The sequence below is a fragment of the Hesperophylax consimilis genome, chromosome 8 (genome assembly GCF_061612785.1).
Source record: "Hesperophylax consimilis isolate HC1 chromosome 8, BYU_Hcon_1.0, whole genome shotgun sequence".
NCBI classification, from domain to species: domain Eukaryota; kingdom Metazoa; phylum Arthropoda; class Insecta; order Trichoptera; family Limnephilidae; genus Hesperophylax; species Hesperophylax consimilis.
The window spans coordinates 26,470,272-26,488,564 of record NC_142843.1 but is presented as its reverse complement, the minus strand read 5'-3'; the positions used below and the strand labels follow the sequence as shown (position 1 = coordinate 26,488,564).

Genomic DNA, 18,293 nt, shown 5'->3' with positions numbered 1-18,293 from the left:
AATTGTTTTAATAAACATTCACTTGCACACAAGACAAGTCTTTTCACAGCAGGACAACTATGAAAAAACGATTCGTTCTGCTGCTGCTGATATCAACATTGAACAGGTGTTTCTTTCTTGTTCGCCGAGGTTTTCGCTGTTGCACCAGTGATAAATATTGTTAGTTCGTCGGAGCAGGTTCTATTGAAATAATATTATATTACACAAATAGTATTAAACATATAAAGAAAAATAGTTTGATATTATTTGTAATTCGTGGAACGAATTTAGAGCACTTGATAAAGCCTCAAAATTATCCTATTGCGAGACCTCCGCTAATAATCGAAACATTTCATTGATACGACTTTAGCTATTTTAGTAATACGATCTGAATAGCCAGGCACTTATCAATATATCAAATAAACTCCAACAGTACATTTTCCCATTTTAGTGAGATATCTATTTTTGTTGTACGGCACAGGAGTATCAAGTCGGGACAATGAGACTATGGCATCCCCAATTGAGGTATGTTGTGAGGCTGAAGATATTGGAGAGGGAAATGGGATGGAGAAGAGGGAGGTGGGGAAGATGAAGGTGGGGTATTCAGATCTGGTCGCCAAACACGGCCGAAGCCATTTCAAGTAACGTTTCAATTCTAAATGGTGGTCTTACACCAGGGCGAAACTGAAAGCATCATATGTACCACTAGTTTCAATAGTGGTTTTCTTTTACTTTAGTTTATTTTTAAAATTAGCGATATTAATTTTGGATTTTTTTTTCAGTCAACATAATTTTCAAAAATATTAAAATACAGTTTTTTTAACTTAGAAATCAAAAATAGAGAAAAAAACAAACATAAACTTGTGCATGTTTCTAATATTGCTTTAACTCAAAACCTTGAAAATAAAAAGTGGGTGTGTCAAGCCTACGCAAGACAGAAGTGAAACTTCTAGTATTCCTCTCTCTCTATTTTCAAATTTAATTTATTCCTCTCTCTCTATTTTCAAATTAACCGTATGAACCACAATCAATTACGTATTTCACTCGTATTACACTCACGACGCAGTATACTAACCAAGCAGCTGATGCTTGGCGTGGCGCAGTTCGCTGGTGTCTGAGAGAGAGGAAAGAAGAGAAGAGAGAGAACGTTCGTGAGCGGCTCCCCCACCTCAACAAGCGCATATGGTGAGAGAGGGACAGTGAACGGTGAGCGGTGGTGGGGGTACCCGCATTTTCGTGTCGATCCTGACTCGGTTTTACTCCGTCCCCGAAAATCCATTACGCGCCTAAAGAAGTTTCACTTCAAAAATAAATTATGTAATATTCAATATTCAAAAAAAAAGTTCAGTTGACATTAGTACACATCGCATATCAAAATGGAAGATTACTTAGAAGAGTTTAACTTTTTAATGAAAAAATAAATAATTGATGAAATAATGCACTTGCACACGAATACAAACAGGTAATATGACACGTGCAACATGCATTACACAAGGAAAAAACACGTACATTACCCTCTTATAATATATGGTAAATGACTATCAAGCCACAACACACGGCGTCATCTAATAGAGGAAGCCATGAAACTAATGGACCATGTTCCTAATCAAATAACGCCTCCCGCAATCATAACACAACACTCGTAATCAATTATTCGGCCATCGGAAGCATTATGACAGGGAATATACAGTTACCACAAGACGAAGGTTGGATCCGACTTCCGAAGAAAATACGTTAATAACTATTTCTTATTGCTCTCTTTTTTATGCTTTCACGACCGCTTTCACAAATCCATTATTAATCAAGTATTTCAAATTTCACCTCAGTCAAAGGATTAATGAATATTTCACCATATTTTTTGAGCGTTTGATATTAATTTTGACTCACGGTTGCTCAGTATGATTGATAAAAACGCCGACACTTCGTAAGAAAGCATCATTCAGTTATCCCTCAATAAAGATTTATTTATTTTTTATCAACGTTATAGAAATAACATAAATCAATGATACACAGAAACTCAAGAAGGATATAAAAGTAAGAATATGCAAAACTTATAAGTAGACTTGGGTTAGATCAATATTTGATAGTTTTTCCTTCTTGTACCTACATTCCGTGCAGTTTAATAGATCCGCCACACAACTAACTTCATATTATCTAGGTACAAGCGAGTGTTTGAAATGCTTACCCTGGTATTGCTAAACCTGATTTTGGAACGAGTTGCGCTTGTAACTAAAGAATTATACGTAATTTTTAGTGTTGAAATATTCAAAAGTCTTCATTTCATTCCCATATAATTGCGTTATATATGATATAAAGTTTAATACAGAGTCGAAAATTATGCCCATATATGGTTCTTACCTGGAATGGGTGACGTGTGATAGAAACATATTTGTTTTCTATTCAATTTAAAAAATATATCATCGAACAGCTAAATGAATCCTATATTTTTTACTCCAAATATGTTAGGGAATCGCCGGTTAAAATCTTTGTACGTGCTGTTACATCCTGTATACAGGGTGTCCGGAAACTCGTAGTACAAGCGGGAAACTGGTGAATCTACATCACATTTGGAGTCGATTTTGTAGTGTATTTTTTTTTATTTGAGCTTTCGTTATCGAGTAAATCGAGTTTGAAGTTGATTTTTTTTTTTTTTTTTTTAATCAAATTCTTATAAATTATTACTGAAGATCAAAGTACCCAACTAATTAAAACTGTTTGAAAGTAAAACAAATGAAGAAACTCGGATTTGAAGCATTATTTTGAAATCACCCTTCATTTAACCCGGTGTAATCATAAAATATTTCTGCTCTGCAGGGTTAAAACATCTGTTATTCAACCCTAAACACCAGAAAAAACTTTAACCCTAAAATAGCCGAAAAATATTTTTTTTTGTTTTTTTTTTTTTTTTGAAAATGCTCAAATCAAAAAACTTTATGTTTTTTTGGGTTCCCCATGTGGTGTAGATTCTCCAGTTTCCCGCTTGTACTACGAGTTTCCGGACACCGTGTATTGTGACTTTTCAGAGAGCTAGAGTGATAAGATTGAAAAACAAGACTTAATTGAAATTTTTGTAGCACATATTCGCATTTGTAAATCATAAATCTAGTCGTATAAACCAAAATTAAATGTTTTTCCAGATATTACTATATTAATAATCGTAATTTACCAGCAGCTACTTCCTCCGATTTATTGTGTCATTTTTTTTCAATTGTATGACAAATAACAAAAAAAAATAATCGATTGACACTGGGCGTATCTGTGTTCCTTTAAGTATAAATTGTCTGTTGTTATTCATCGCGGATTAAATTAACTGTTATGCAATATAAATTCATAAGGCGAATATGGAAATAACAAGGTACCGCTAATCGGGTAAGTTCGAGTCAATGCGTGGGAGGGTCCTCGTTACGCGTGAGAATTTGCCTTTTCACCGCGCTGGTGTTGCCGACTCGTTTTTGACAGGTGAAAGACTTTTCTAACCCTTTCGGACCATCCGTTTCACTTAAAACGACATGAATCACGAAAAAATCCCTCCCTATCCAAAGCAAATAAAAATAACCAATTACTGGCAAATATTGTACTTCTTTTTCGCTGAATTCTAGTAGGCAGCCATGTTTAAATTTTGACTACCTCCGTGGTCGAGGGGTAAGCCTATCGATCAGTGCTGATGGTGAGGTCGCTGATCTGGAGATCGTCGATCGTAAATCCCGGCGTGCGCAAGTAAATTTTATTTTATTAATTTCTGTTATTTCACAATTTATTAATTAAAAATTATGTACTGTACATATTTGTGGCACGTTACAGAGTGGAAGATACCGCTGATGTAAGACCACCATCCAGAATTGAAACGTCGCTTGAAATGGCTTTAGTCGTATTTGGTGAATAGCCAGGACTTTGACATCTACTTCTCCACCCCACCACCTTCAACCTCACAACATACCCCGATTAGGGATGCAATAGTCTCACTGACTCCAGACCGGGACTCTTGTGCAGTATTCATATAAAAAAGGCAAAGTTTGTGCTTGATCTCGAGTTCAGCACTGTGCAAGGTAACACTGAGACATTTTATTCTTTCAAATTAACATTACAATTATTATTAAAATAGGTAAAGAAAATGAAAAACCAACTTAACAAGTTTTCAAATATGTAATTTCACATAGTACAAGCATCAATCATGAAATATTTGAAACCATTGAGATTTTTAAATCAGGGTTGAAAGAGGTAATTGAGATAGATCGCGTTCCGCAGGATGCATGCACAGATTGATAGATTTTAAGTACACATTTAATGAGGATAAGCTACGGAGGAAATGTGACCGACAGAAGTGAGAATGCGCTCAGAAAATACAACTTTAGATAAGGTAAGGTTAAGATCACGAAAGGTTACTGTTGTTTCGTATCACGGATGAGATTGAATTACAGATAGTATAAATAGCGTGTGTCTGTTAGAAATCAGGAGAAAACTTTCATCCAATACATATATTAAGTATTTATTAGTTTCATGTTTACAAAGCTGGATCATGTTTTATAAATTATCGATGTCATAAAGTCGGTCGCCAACAAAATAACACGTTATTAAGCTAAATAGAAACTAATATTTACCTAACCCAGTTTACATCATTTCACTGAATATGTCAGCGAAATTAAGAATTATTGCATGGTGTACGTACCTTCATACTCTAATTTCGCACATTTGCTATATCAATAGTGTTTGATATGATTATAACCTGGATGGAGCTATTCGACAACAATTTGAAAAATTGACGTATGAAAAATGCCAAAATCTACTTAATTTTAATGACATGTCCCATTCCCTGTGTCACCAAATATACAAAAAATAACAAGCCGTTTTAAGCATTAAAAATGTAAAAAAAAATTTAAAGTAGTTTATTTATACCACTTTAAAAATTATTGTAAAAGTTTGTCATAAAAAATGGCTGCCAGGCAATTTCGCCTCACCTAGATTTGACTTTAATGTCATTCATGCAAAATCGAATTAATAATCTGTCCAGGGCTTTTTATGTTAATGAATGTTATTAAGCTGAAACCATTATTTTATATTCTAAAATGCTGACAGCTGCTCCAAATTATATATAATATATAGTTCTGTGAAGGTCCTCTTCTAGTTCTGTTATTTTATCGTTGTTGGCCAGTTGTTTCACAAAACTGAACTAATAAAAGAAATTGAATAGAACCTAGAAAGAACTTGAAAATCACCTTTAATGAATTGTTAAAATTCTGCGAAACAACTTTTTCATTTGATTATGATGTTATAAGTACCTACATTTACTCGCTTACATAAAATCAGATGGAAGTATTTTGCAGTGGTTATAACTTAAGAAATGATAGTCTGCGTGGACAACTTTGGAGAAGATATCTGATTTACAAATCATTACATAGAATCATTGACACATTGAATGAACAGACCCAGTAATCAGAGAACCTGGAGATTATATGTCAAGGTGCATAACTGGTATGAATAGAACTAATATACATTCATTCAATGCACATATTTTATAAAATGCGCACATAATCTGATGAAAGATAAAGATTGCCACAAGGAAAATCTTAAGTTATTTCATAATAACATTTAATCACACGCACAAAGAAGAAACAAAGTCAAATAAAAAAATTAAAATAAAAGGTGTTTCGTTTAGTATTTATTGGGAAGATTTATAAGAAACACTGTTTATATAACTGTTATAATATGATTTTATTAATTCAGATGACTTAAGGCTTGTTTCTCTGACACATCTCAGACGATAATAATATATTTGCTAATCACTACCTACAGTAGTAATGTGACATACTTGACAAAAGGAATACCTTAAAAATACCGATATCCAATTATTGAATACTAGAGGCAGGGAATGCGGACGTTTTTGAATTAGTTTATGATTTTATTGTTAAGTAGATATTTTTCCAAATATACCAAATAAGTATTTGTTGTACTTTTCTTCGATTCAATTTTCAATAGTATTTCTGAGGAAATAGTGCAAAAACTTTTAAACCGAAAAAGAGGGCTGTAGTCTAATACATAATTCTTCTAAAACGAATCTACTTTAAAGTTAGAGTTAATTTTGTGGTATAACTGATTTGAGCTACTGTGATACTGTGTATAATACTTCTCTTATTTCTTATTAGTCGACAGATAAATATACAACTACACCAACGATCAAAAAATCAAATTAATGCTGGGTACGATATGAATACATACAAACCACAATACATCAAGTAGTGATTTTGTTTATGTAAGAAGATCTATTTAGAAAAGAACAGGCTACACAATACAATTATGAACATCGTGCCTTCATCTTCAATCAAAATCACCGGCGAAGATGCGTGCAAAAAATATAAACTTAAAACTTTAATGATCGCTAAACTAACCTGAGAAGGTTGTATCAATCTCAGGATGCGACCTTATTGACTGAGGAAAACATTAGCCAGTATTTGTCGGATAAACACTGCGATATTAATTCCTCCTTCTAATCTGCCATTAGGGACTAGTGTACGCTAGAAAAACATGGCCTTGCAAAGTCAAACATAGCGGTGCTTCGCTCTCGTGTTTGAAATACGATAATGTACAGCTAAATATGATAGGACTCGTTGTCATACTATTTCATATAACACTGAACATCGACATTGATTTCAGCGTGGTATTGAATATCAACAGGAATAATATTATACAGGGTTTTTTCTCCAGTCTGAATAATTTATAATTGGTCATAATCGTGGCTTATTTTGGTTCATTTGAATTTCATGTAAATGTAACCACTGTGAATCTTACAATTATCCAAAATGTAGAGCACGTGGTTTATATACAGAATTGTCGTCACCAGTTATATAATATATTAAAGAAATCTTGTCAGTTTAAAAAAACTAAACTCCTTCACGATGTTACATTATATTTTCAAATTTAGAAAATACAGTGCAGTTGAGAAATGTTGGTTCAAAATAACAAGTGAATTTGTCAATCTTTCGCTCAAGAATGTAAGTCAAATATTTCTTAAACCACCAAGATAAAAGATAAATATACAAGACCGCAACGTACATATTGACATGTTTAAAGGGTTCACGAACTCGCAGAGTAAATGCAAATAGAAACAAAATACTTTAAATACCTAAGGAGGACTCATCATTTTAGATCATTATTCCACTCCGATTTATGCATAATAAATAATAAAAAATATATATTTGATGGTTTAGAGTTAAAATACTTTATTTCCATAAATGACAATATTTCGAAAACTGAAATTGAAAGATTGAAAATCTTAGGACATTAGATTTTTTGAAATAAAAATATTTTTTTATTTCCGCATTATAGTATCTGTATCCGATGTAAATACAATATTTTGTCATGAACTTAAGTTAAGCATAAAAATAAATATTATTATTAAGGAGATAAAATTCATCTGTGCTCATTAAAAAGTTTCTTGGGAGATTTACATTATATTTTAATGTGTTTATTACTTTGGGCGCGGTAGGTTTAGGAAAAGCAATATTTGAACCCATAGAAAGTCTATCTGTGGTACATTTCAGTACTTAACCAATTTTAAATCTAAATTGGAGATACAATATTTTAGCACTAAGCCATTGAATATAAAAAAGGGTGACCGGATAAATCATCACAATGATAATTCTTCACATCTTTAAAAAGTTATATAAAGTTATCAAAAGGGATGAAACAAAAACTTTATTAACTGGGTTAAGTAGGTTAGATTAGGATAGGTTAAAAAATATTCATCGTTTCTAATGACTTTATATAACTTTTTAAAAGTGTGTTGAATTGTCACTGTGTTGAGTTATCATGGAACCATAAAAAAGAATTCGACTGTAAATTACAAAGGTAAACATATTGCATCAATGCTGTAAATTCATAATAAGAATCTGACCATTGACTAACTGATTCAGTTCCTCCAATAATCACATACTATTTATTCGTGTATCCTGTATGTTGCCCTCATATTGCAAACAATAATCCAAATCATTCGGAAAACGAATATTACATAACGTTGACCCAACGTACTAAGCAGATATAGAGCAGTAAGAAACACATTGAACCGAACAAACACACGAACAGCCATTCACGCAACAGAATACAGATTTCTACATTAGAGAGCTGTTGTCTATTACTTATTCAAAAGCAACAGTTCTCGATGCCGTTGAAAAACGGCGTGGAATATTACGTAGACCGTATGTTAATTACTTGAGTCTACACCTCTATTTCAATTTGCTTCAAGGATTTCCTTGGAAGACACTTGAGTCCACAGTTTGAGCACGACACTTCCTTGAGCATCATTATAATAATATGCCAGAGCGCTTTGCATATCATGCTGCTCTGGTAACTGTATAATCTCGCCGTACAACACATACGTTAGTGGTTTAGGATTCCTTCAATTCTGAATTATTTATGATGCTCGTGTCTTGAGCTGAGTTGAGTTGAATGTTTTCTGTACCTATCAATGTACGGTGGTGTCATCCAATTTCCGTATCAACGGTTTGCCTACAGCAAAATCCAATACGCACTAAGATTTAGGAATATATAAAATTTGATCGCATGTTATGGAATCCAGAGGGACGATTAAGGTTCAACCTACTTAAGGATAAGGAATTGTCTCTAACCTTAAAATGAATGCCTTTTTCGCTGTCAATCCGAGAGAACTGAGGGTCGATTCCGGTTCTACGAAAGATAAAGAATTGTCCTTAACCTTAAAATTAACGCTTTTTTGTCGTCATACGAGAGAACTGGAATCGCAGTTATCGGAAAAATCGTTAACTTGCGTTTAAGAAGAATAGGGAATTTTCATCATGTTTTTTTCAGAAATAATTAAGAAAAAATCGGTAATGAAGGTTTTTTCATTTTATTTTTATAACGGCGAATAAATTTTCCATAACGATTTAAAATGTGCCATTTTAATTTGCCGCCAAAACGAAATGTTCGAATTGGGAGGCGTTGACGTCACGCCGAGCAAGGATAGTGACATCCGTCTTACCAGCCAGTGGCGGTTTCTTTGTCATAGTGACCAGTTGGAACTGTTTCGGAAAGGGCGGTTTTAAAAATCAATTTTTATTAATAAAAATATTTAAATTTTACGTTTTCAGTACAATTATCAGAATCAGAAAAATAAACTTTAAATCTTTCACACATTTTAAACCGTATTCATAGTTTGTGAAAATTCCCAATCCTGCGGCCACCCGAGAGAACTGGAATTGCAGTTATCATAAAAGTCATTAATACTTTTTATGTGAAGGACAATTCCTTATCCTATTAGAACTGAACTTTCCACCTGGAATCGCAGTTAACGAAAAAGTCGTTAATTTTAAGGTTCTAATAATTATTTTGCTGTCATCCGAGAGAACCGGAATCGCAATGTAAAAGTCGTCAATAGTTTTAAGGTTAAGGAAAATTCCTTGTCCTTAAGAAGAACAGAAATCTCCCGCAGATTTTTGTATAGTGTGGTTGTTTTAATGTGTGATTGATGCATTGATAGGGTAATATAACAACTTCTACATATCCAAAGCAATAGATTTTTTTTCATGTGATTACCTGCTCGTTAGAGTTCTAATTAGGTCCAATGCTCGTAGGTATATCATTATTTTTTCATAATCATATTTAAAAACATTTACCTTTCATATTGTATGCACGCACTCAGAGATACCCTCAGCAGTAATACTTTTGCCGAGTTTCTTTCGCTCCATTAAAAGATTGAGCGTTTCGAATTTTTAACTTATTATTTTAATCTTCAAAGGAAGGTGTAAACCATAAACCCTTAGATTTATAGGGGTTATACACCACTTTACTGTGCTTTAAATGTGTGGAAAAGGGGGAAAGTCGATACCCGCTCTAGAATTAAAACCTTCAGAGCGTTCTATCTAGTAGATTTTCATCCACTATTTTTACTATATACGAAATACCAGAACGAAAGAAACAAATTTTGCAAAGAGGATTTTCGGAGAAATGATCACAAAAATACCGAAAGATTTGAAAGACCAGCAATACGAGTATATTTACTAAAATTACCAACATTAAAATAAATAAGAAAAGGCGTGTTGATTACGTATATCAAAATTATGTCTGGACATAATAATCGCCCTAGTAAAAAAAAAGCTGAAAAAATAACAAAACATCTTTTGCATCCAATCCTAGGAATAACTTCATTTCAAATAGTGTAGTGGAATATGTCAACGTTGTCCAATATATTTACCAATTTAAAACTCGATTGGATTCATTATTATTTAGGTAGGTAGGTAGGTATGTTAGAAAGGCAATATAGTTTCCTTGTACTGTATGTCGAGTTAGATTCAAAGTTATCTTGTACGAGAACCGTGTATTTTTGATCAAGCTCTTACTGTTGGTAGTACGTACCTACACAAGCATGTTTGATTGTGGTTTTATTTTAAAAAAAAACCGCAAGAAAATTAAATGCTTTTTTAAAAAAGAAATGTTAACCTAAGTACATCGTGCAGTGTGGTTCTTTGGGTACCTTAATACAAGCGGTGTTTATGAAATTAATAAAATCTCCGGACCGTGCGAAAGCATTGTTCTTCGCCGTTACTCGAGGGTACCGATCCACCTCCCATCTCCTCACCACGGTGATGGGAGAAGAAGTCAGTTTTAACCGCGCCGGGACAAGCAGAAGAAATGGTATCCGCTAATTTAATAAGTTAATTACAGCGCCGGGAATCTTTCACAAAATTGTTCCCCATGGGCTTTAACTGATATGGGAAAAAATGGTAGGTACTTTCTTACTTCTTACATTGTCGTAAATATGGTTCTTGCATGCGGATTTATAGGTGAACACACTAACTGTAAAATATCCAAGAATCTTTTGTTATGAAATGTTTAACGTTTTAAGTAAGTAATGAAACATCCATTAGCAGAATTATGACTTCTCTGAATACAATATGGTAGTAAGATGATCTGAGGCATAAGATCATAATATCTTAACTTGCGGTACAGTGATCATTAACCGCATAGTTTGACAATGCTCACATGTACATTAGAACCAACTGTCAAAATATGCGGTTATCTTGTGATACCTATCTTCTGACATCACTACACCAAAACAATAGTGGCGTATCCTAAAAAATACTTTTCTTAGATATATTTTTCAACGGGAAAATCTCAGTGTTGCTCTGAGTAACCGGAAACTTTGGTACTGAGATTTTAACTGTAGTCAGAATATAAGGTTAGCTTGTGATAACTTTTGATGTGTGGAAACAGTCAGAATATTAGGTTAGCTTGTGATAACTTTTGATATGTGGAAACAGTCAGAATATAAGGTTAGCTTTTGATAACTTTTGATATGTGGAAACAGTCAGAATATAAGGTTAGCCTGTGATAACTTTTGATATGTGGAAACAGTCAGAATATGAGGTTAGCTTGTATTAACTTTTGATATGTGGAAACAGTCAGAATATGAGGTTAGCTTGTATTAACTTTTGATATGTGGAAACAGTCAGAATATAAGGTTAACTTGTGATAACTTTTGATATGTGTAAACTGTCGATTTACGCGGTTTCATTCTTCTGCGGAATTTTCTTACCAATATTTGAATCGTCTTTTTTTATTTGTCTGCCTTCTACTTAAATATTTTCTTGAAGAATTTTCTAGACTTTGCATTATGTGTGTGTTTAAGCTTAAATTTGTTTCCATTGTATGTTCTATGCAAAGTTATTTGGATTATAAATAAATAAACACACGTATATAAATAAATCACAATAAATTAGGCGAGGAGGAAGGTTGTGGTATTAGATTGAGCAATATGAAATTAATAACGAATAAGTAGTTTTTTTTGTAAATGGTTGAAATTATTGCTCCATTTAACAATCCATGATACTTCTCAATCTCAATATTCTAATCGCAATTCACCAACACAAATAATTTGAAATAAAACATGTTATTTTATTTTGGAAAACGCATTCAATTAATTCTGAATGCGTTCATCACATACATATGTCAGCCCAAACATACAGAAATCTTCTTAAATTTACCGATGTCTTGAATTCCCAGCAAAGTTACCCGTCATGCATATGCGGGCATGACGAGGAGAATTCCAAATTTCAGAACTATGCATTTTTTACTGCAGACAACAACGAGTGCAACGAATTCTTAAACGAGGACACATTTGCATGAAAACAATGTAGGCACTTTACCTCTCCGTGGCGCCATAGAAAGTGGCAATATGATACCAACGTAATGCATCGATATTTTGTATAAAAGATGGTATTTGCTGTGCTGTTTTTAACAAGATAACGAATAATTTGAAAAGATTTTAAATAAATTACCAATATTTTAAACCAGTAAGTTTTATCCGTGTACCCACCTAATTTTTTTGTATGTTTTTTACAATTTTATTTTTATATCTAGAATAAACATTTTAAAAACTTATTTCCGACATAGAGGACACTTTCCAATACATCTAAAACTTATTCTTTATAGTATTTAGACATAACCCACGAAAATCAGCAAGGCTTTAATCTTCTTTAACATCTGTCGGTAATTCATTAAAAATCTTTAATCCTTTAAAATAGAGATTATTTTGGGTTCGCGACAATTTGTTTTTGGATGTCTTAAATCTCCACAGGTTTTCGTGGGGTAGCCATGTATTACAAAATTAAAATTTATATTCTTAAACACGTATTTCGGGAGCATCTTATTTTTTAACTTAAATATAAATAATAGTAATTTTTTCGCGATCTCACAGTTAACATTCCTAGTTAATTCTACGTAATAATTATCTTAGAATACCTACTACAATTCAATACTGCTCGCATGCCTCTATTTTGAATTAATGCAATTTCTTTATCTATGTTTGATTGCGCAAAAAATGACAATAGAGAAGTAATTTAAATGAGATGCTACTATACTAATCTACCTATATCTAATTTATTCCTTATTCTTCATACAAAATAACCTTTTTGCCATTTTCTTAGCTAATAATTCAAAGTTAAGTTTGAGTTGATTGTCTATTATAATGCCCAATTATTCGATTTCCTCTACTTTCTCTATTTCTTCGTTGTCTATGATATATGTTAGATGTCCGTTGAATTTTTTTTTGCCCCCAGAAAGTGAGCAAATGGTATCTCAGTTTGAGGGTTATGTTAGGTAATAAGCCTGAAAGTTAGGCATCCATAATAGGCAATCAATTGTCAGCCTACAGCATTTTTTAAGATACCTTGTACACGCTGCTCGCCAAACTGAGGACTCCAACCTGGAGAACTCAGTAAACTGGCAAATCGGAAGGCAGGAGAAGCAGAGAAAAGTCACCAATTCAATTTGTAATCTTCTTTGTAATATATTAAGAAAAGACAAGAAATAATGTAATATATTAAGAAAAGAAAGACAATCACAGTATCGTAATGTAATTTTTAAAAAATAAATTTTCCTTTCACCGAGTTTTTATTAGAGTAGTTTATTAGCGTAATTTTTGGTATAATGACATTAATGGCCTGTATTTTTTAATCCAGTTTCTCTCGATAATTTAATACATGTATTAGGGTTTATCTAGTAATTTATTTGTCAATGTTTTAATAATATTTGCCATTATAAGCAAATACGTGGTGGCATTAGATACGCCTCTGCGTTTGTTTCAATTTACGGTACCTCGCTGCATTAGTCGTCTGCCTTACGAAAATCATCCGTAAACAATACCAAATATGAAGGAACTGTTAAAACTTGATGTCTTGTATGGTCGGGCGCACCTAGCGGTACATTTTTTGCGTGGACTTGAAATTAGTGTAAAATGATACTTTAGATGTAAAAACACAAAGAATTTTTCATTTTAGACAGGCAAGGCCGTACCTGAAACCTGGAATCAAAGGGTGGGCCATCCCATTACTTAAAAAATATCTGCTTTTAAAAAGATACTTGTAAGACGAGATGATTCCAAATTTAAATCGATATTGATTTTAGAGTAGGTACAAGAAACCAGAACAAGAAGAACAACAAGCGAAGTCTTCACATAAAGCGCAAGAAAATATGCATTAAAAAAATAGAATGATTTGGATATATTTCTATATTTTTTATATATTTTATTTTATTTAATTTTTTTATATATTCAATAATATTGTTATTGGGTTTATAAAAACAGTTTATTTTTAAACAAGTTCTGTTGTGTAATTATTATTACGCGTGACAGCTGTTTCGCCCTCTGAAGGCATTATCAAACTGACATTTTGATAATGCCTTCAGAGGGCGAAACAGCTGTCACGCGTTATAATAATTACACAGCAGAACTTGTTTAAAAATAAACTTTTTTTATAAACCCAATAACAATATTATTGACTATATATAAATAAAAATTAAAATGGAGTTCTACAAATTAAACTTAACAACAATAAATATATTTCTATACCTATGTCCATATGGCCTTTGACAAACTTGCATATAATGATTCAGTGGAACAGTAATCAAATATAAAATTTACTTTCAAAAATATATAGAACCCAAACAGAAAAAAAAAAATTATTGCCTTCTTGTAACTATATTCCATGCAGTTGAACACATCTACAATTTCTGCGAAAGTGTTACCAACTGTATGCAATTTACGTAAAAGCGAGTATCTAAATTTTATTGGAGCATTTAAAAATAATTTTCGATCGAGTAGTTCTAGTTGGTATATTGAAGTGATTAGATGCCATAAATCAGGGCTGTCTATAATTCAATAAATTTAAAAAATAAAAGTCATGTGGGAAACAAGTCTTATATCTGAGAGTTTAAATAATTTGAAAATAATTTTGTGGTAGTTTGTGAGTGGGGAAAAGAAAGAAACATTAGAGTAAGGTTGAGAGATACTTGACTATTCAGATCTGGTCACCAAACACGGTTATCACCGTTTCAAGCAACGTTTCGATTTTGAATGGTGATATTTGTAACAATCTTATTTTTTAACAAGAAATTTAAAATCTTTAAATTTGTTTGTTTTACGTAGGCAATTTATTATCCTAAAAGTATTTTCTTACTTGGGAAAATGTTCGTAATATAGAGGGAATATCTAATAGCATTTAAAAACGCATATCATAAAATAAACTTTAACAGGATGTAGCGATTGACTTTAACTTTAAGAAATAATTAGTCTTCTGAAATATCAATACAAATTGAAAATATCTCCCGAGTAAAAATAAATTCCGCCAACGGAAATTGAACCCGTACCTGCTGATGTCCGGTCAGGTGCTCTGCACCATTGAGGTTTGTCGGTTTATTTCCTACACGCCAAATAATTCAATATGTACTAGTACTTCAATCAACAATTACTGCTTATTATATTTTTTCACCTGCAAACAAACAACTTTATTTTTGTAGGAAAGGCTTTGTTAATGCTAATTTTCCCACTAGATGGCGTCGAGACATATTATATCTACATTTGTTGGTGAAATATTTTTACAAATATTATTATTTTTTTAATGATAATCCAATGTTTATAAGACAAGATTTTTTATGTGAAGCACAAATGACAACAAATAATTATAAGCAATAAGCTTATATTTATTTGTTATCCTTTGTGGTATGCATAAAAAAACCTTGTCTTATAAACATTAGTTTATCATAAAAAAAATTACTTTAACTTTACCTATATATTTTTTAAACACACTTTCTTGTGGATTTTCTGTATTAGATATTTAAATGATTTTGTCTTCACGGACAGCCTTATTAATTCGCCACTTGTGGCTTCATTGTGGCCCCAACAAAAGGCCTGCATCACATACGAGTACGCGCCAGTCAACAAGCAGAAGCAAACATTTCACAATAAATTATTATTCTTAGAAAATTGGGGCACGCTTTTAAAGTCTGTCAGCACTCTGTAAGACTTATGTCTTACGAATCACTTAGGAAAATATTTAGTGATATACGTTCAATTGCGTGTTGAATTAATATGCATATTCATGCCACGATTCTTCGAAAACCTTTGATTTTCTTGGTGATGGAACTCAACAAAGTAACAATAATATTCTGCATTTTCCTCCCGAAATCTTCAGTCATCCATTTTGATCTTCTCAACGAGATCAAATTAATGTTTTTTAACCTCACAAGAGCGCCCCTGTCGACACAGTATACTTAAGTACGATGGTCTTGTCTATCTGCCTGTATAAAATATAAATAAATAACAACATATTTACATTCTAAGACTGCATAACGTTAGTTGATCGTGCATTGTACATATATTGTTTTGTATTAGTGATCGACGAACCGGTGGATGAAATCTGTTTTCCATATGTTGATAATAGTTTCGACTATACTGTAGTTAGTAATAGGATAGGTAGATCATTGTAGAAATTTATTATATATTTGTACAGCGCCCTTCCAGCAATTTTTTACAAAAATGGCGCTATACAAATCTTCTAAATATTATTCTTAAAAACAAGGGTAATACATCGCCATCCGGTTTGAGCAGCGTTGTCAGGCGGGTTAAGGTAGGAGCTGTAGCAAGGGATTTATTGATATGGGTTTCGAGGAAGCTTAGATTGTATGTAGGAGGAAATGCCAGCCAACTTACACAAAAAACGAGTCGAAGAAACGACCTGTTCTTATGAAGCAACACTAAATGTTAACGGGTGTTCTGCTCGTAACCGTCGAGTTTTGCGTAAGAATATTTCACATATTATAAACTGAAAATATTTGAAAAAACTTACTACCAACAATTTAAGCGTTAAATGTTGCTTGTGCAATTATGCAGGACTTAGCTTGCAGATAAATTGAACCCAAGACGTCTGGGGAAACCAGACATATTTATCCACTCGGCTACAAAATTTTTTAGTAATTTTTTTTTTTGGTTTTAGCCAATAGGCATTTGAAAGTGCAACTCCTTTTCAAGGCAGATTAAAAAAAAATTAAAATACTCTGAAGAATGCATTTTTGTACCTGAAACCGGTTGGTTTCAACCTGAAATAGAATAGCTTCTAGATCTAGAGTTTTTTTTTCTTTTGTATCAATTGTTCCATTATATTTTTCTTATTTGTAGAAACCAGTTTCCTGTTTGCTCGTTTGATCAGATAGTTTATCAGAAGCTATTTCTGTTAATGACGTCAGAAATCATTGCTTATTCCGATGTCGAAGAAATATCCGTGTACTACACAGGAAAGCGAAAATAACACGTTTATTGTACTGGTGTTTAGAGGAGGTAATAAAATATAGTAAACGGGTAGCGTCATGCAATAACCTTCGTGAAGGGCGCATGGATACCTCTCTGCACTTACATCATAATAAATATTATATTTGGGATCTTCATTCTATCCGTAAAAACGACCCGTTCTCATGTCGTGTCAAAGGGAGCAATGTCGTCATTTCTTTGTAGCATCTTCCATTGTAATACGGTAGAACAAGGACGGCATACCTAACGGACGCCTGTGCTGTAAAGATTGCAATCCGTCTGTTAATTTAGGGGAATCTATCCAACGAACCTGCAGCATTTGCACAGTTAAGATTTTTTTTAAATATTTTGGGTTTCCAAACCAGAGGTGGCTGCCAAATTCAACAGTGAGGCATAGTTTTGATTTGTACAAAGATATCAGTTGTGTAGTATTAAATTATCTTCGGGACCTGTACAGTATGCCCAGCTTCTGAGCTTGAACTTGACTTTGGCTACAATCATCATTGCTGTTACTGTAAGATTTGGCCTTCTGCTTGGTTAATAGTCCAAAAATAGTACCAACTTAGCTTCAATAAGTTCTGTTTCCTCATTCATTCATTCAAAGTATTCTCCTGAGCCGCGTTGTTACACTTATTATGTAATATGTTGACCTGTAGATTTTTGAAGTGAAACTTCTTTACGCGCGTCATGCAATTGACCGGAGTAAAACCGACTCATGACCGAAACGAAAATGCGGGACCGATTAAAGTTCATTTGATCTAGTCAAAGTTTTGAAGTAAAATATAAATGCTTCTTAGCTCATCTCGACAACTGGCGTTGGTGGTGTAATGGTCAGCGTAGTTGCTTTCCAAGCAGTTGATCCGAGTTCGATTCTCGGCCATCGCACATTATTTTTTTGTTTTTAACGCCTTTTTTTGAAGTGAAACTTCTTTACGCGCGTCATGCAATTGACCGGAGTAAAACCGACTCATGACCGAAACGAAAATGCGGGACCGATTAAAGTTCATTTGATCTAGTCAAAGTTTTGAAGTAAAATATAAATGCTTCTTAGCTCATCTCGACAACTGGCGTTGGTGGTGTAATGGTCAGCGTAGTTGCTTTCCAAGCAGTTGATCCGAGTTCGATTCTCGGCCATCGCACATTATTTTTTTGTTTTTAACGCCTTTTTTTTTTTCAATGGTTGACCATAATATCAATCCACTAAGTAATATTTTAGGCCTGTAGCATA

General features: G+C 33.0%; 1 protein-coding gene across 4 annotated transcripts in view; it reads left to right on the top strand.

The window, feature by feature from the left end:
- dpy (fibrillin-like protein dumpy) overlaps window positions 1-18,293 on the top strand; it is a 297,715-nt gene that overhangs the window by 22,037 nt on the left and 257,385 nt on the right. The window lies entirely within an intron of this gene.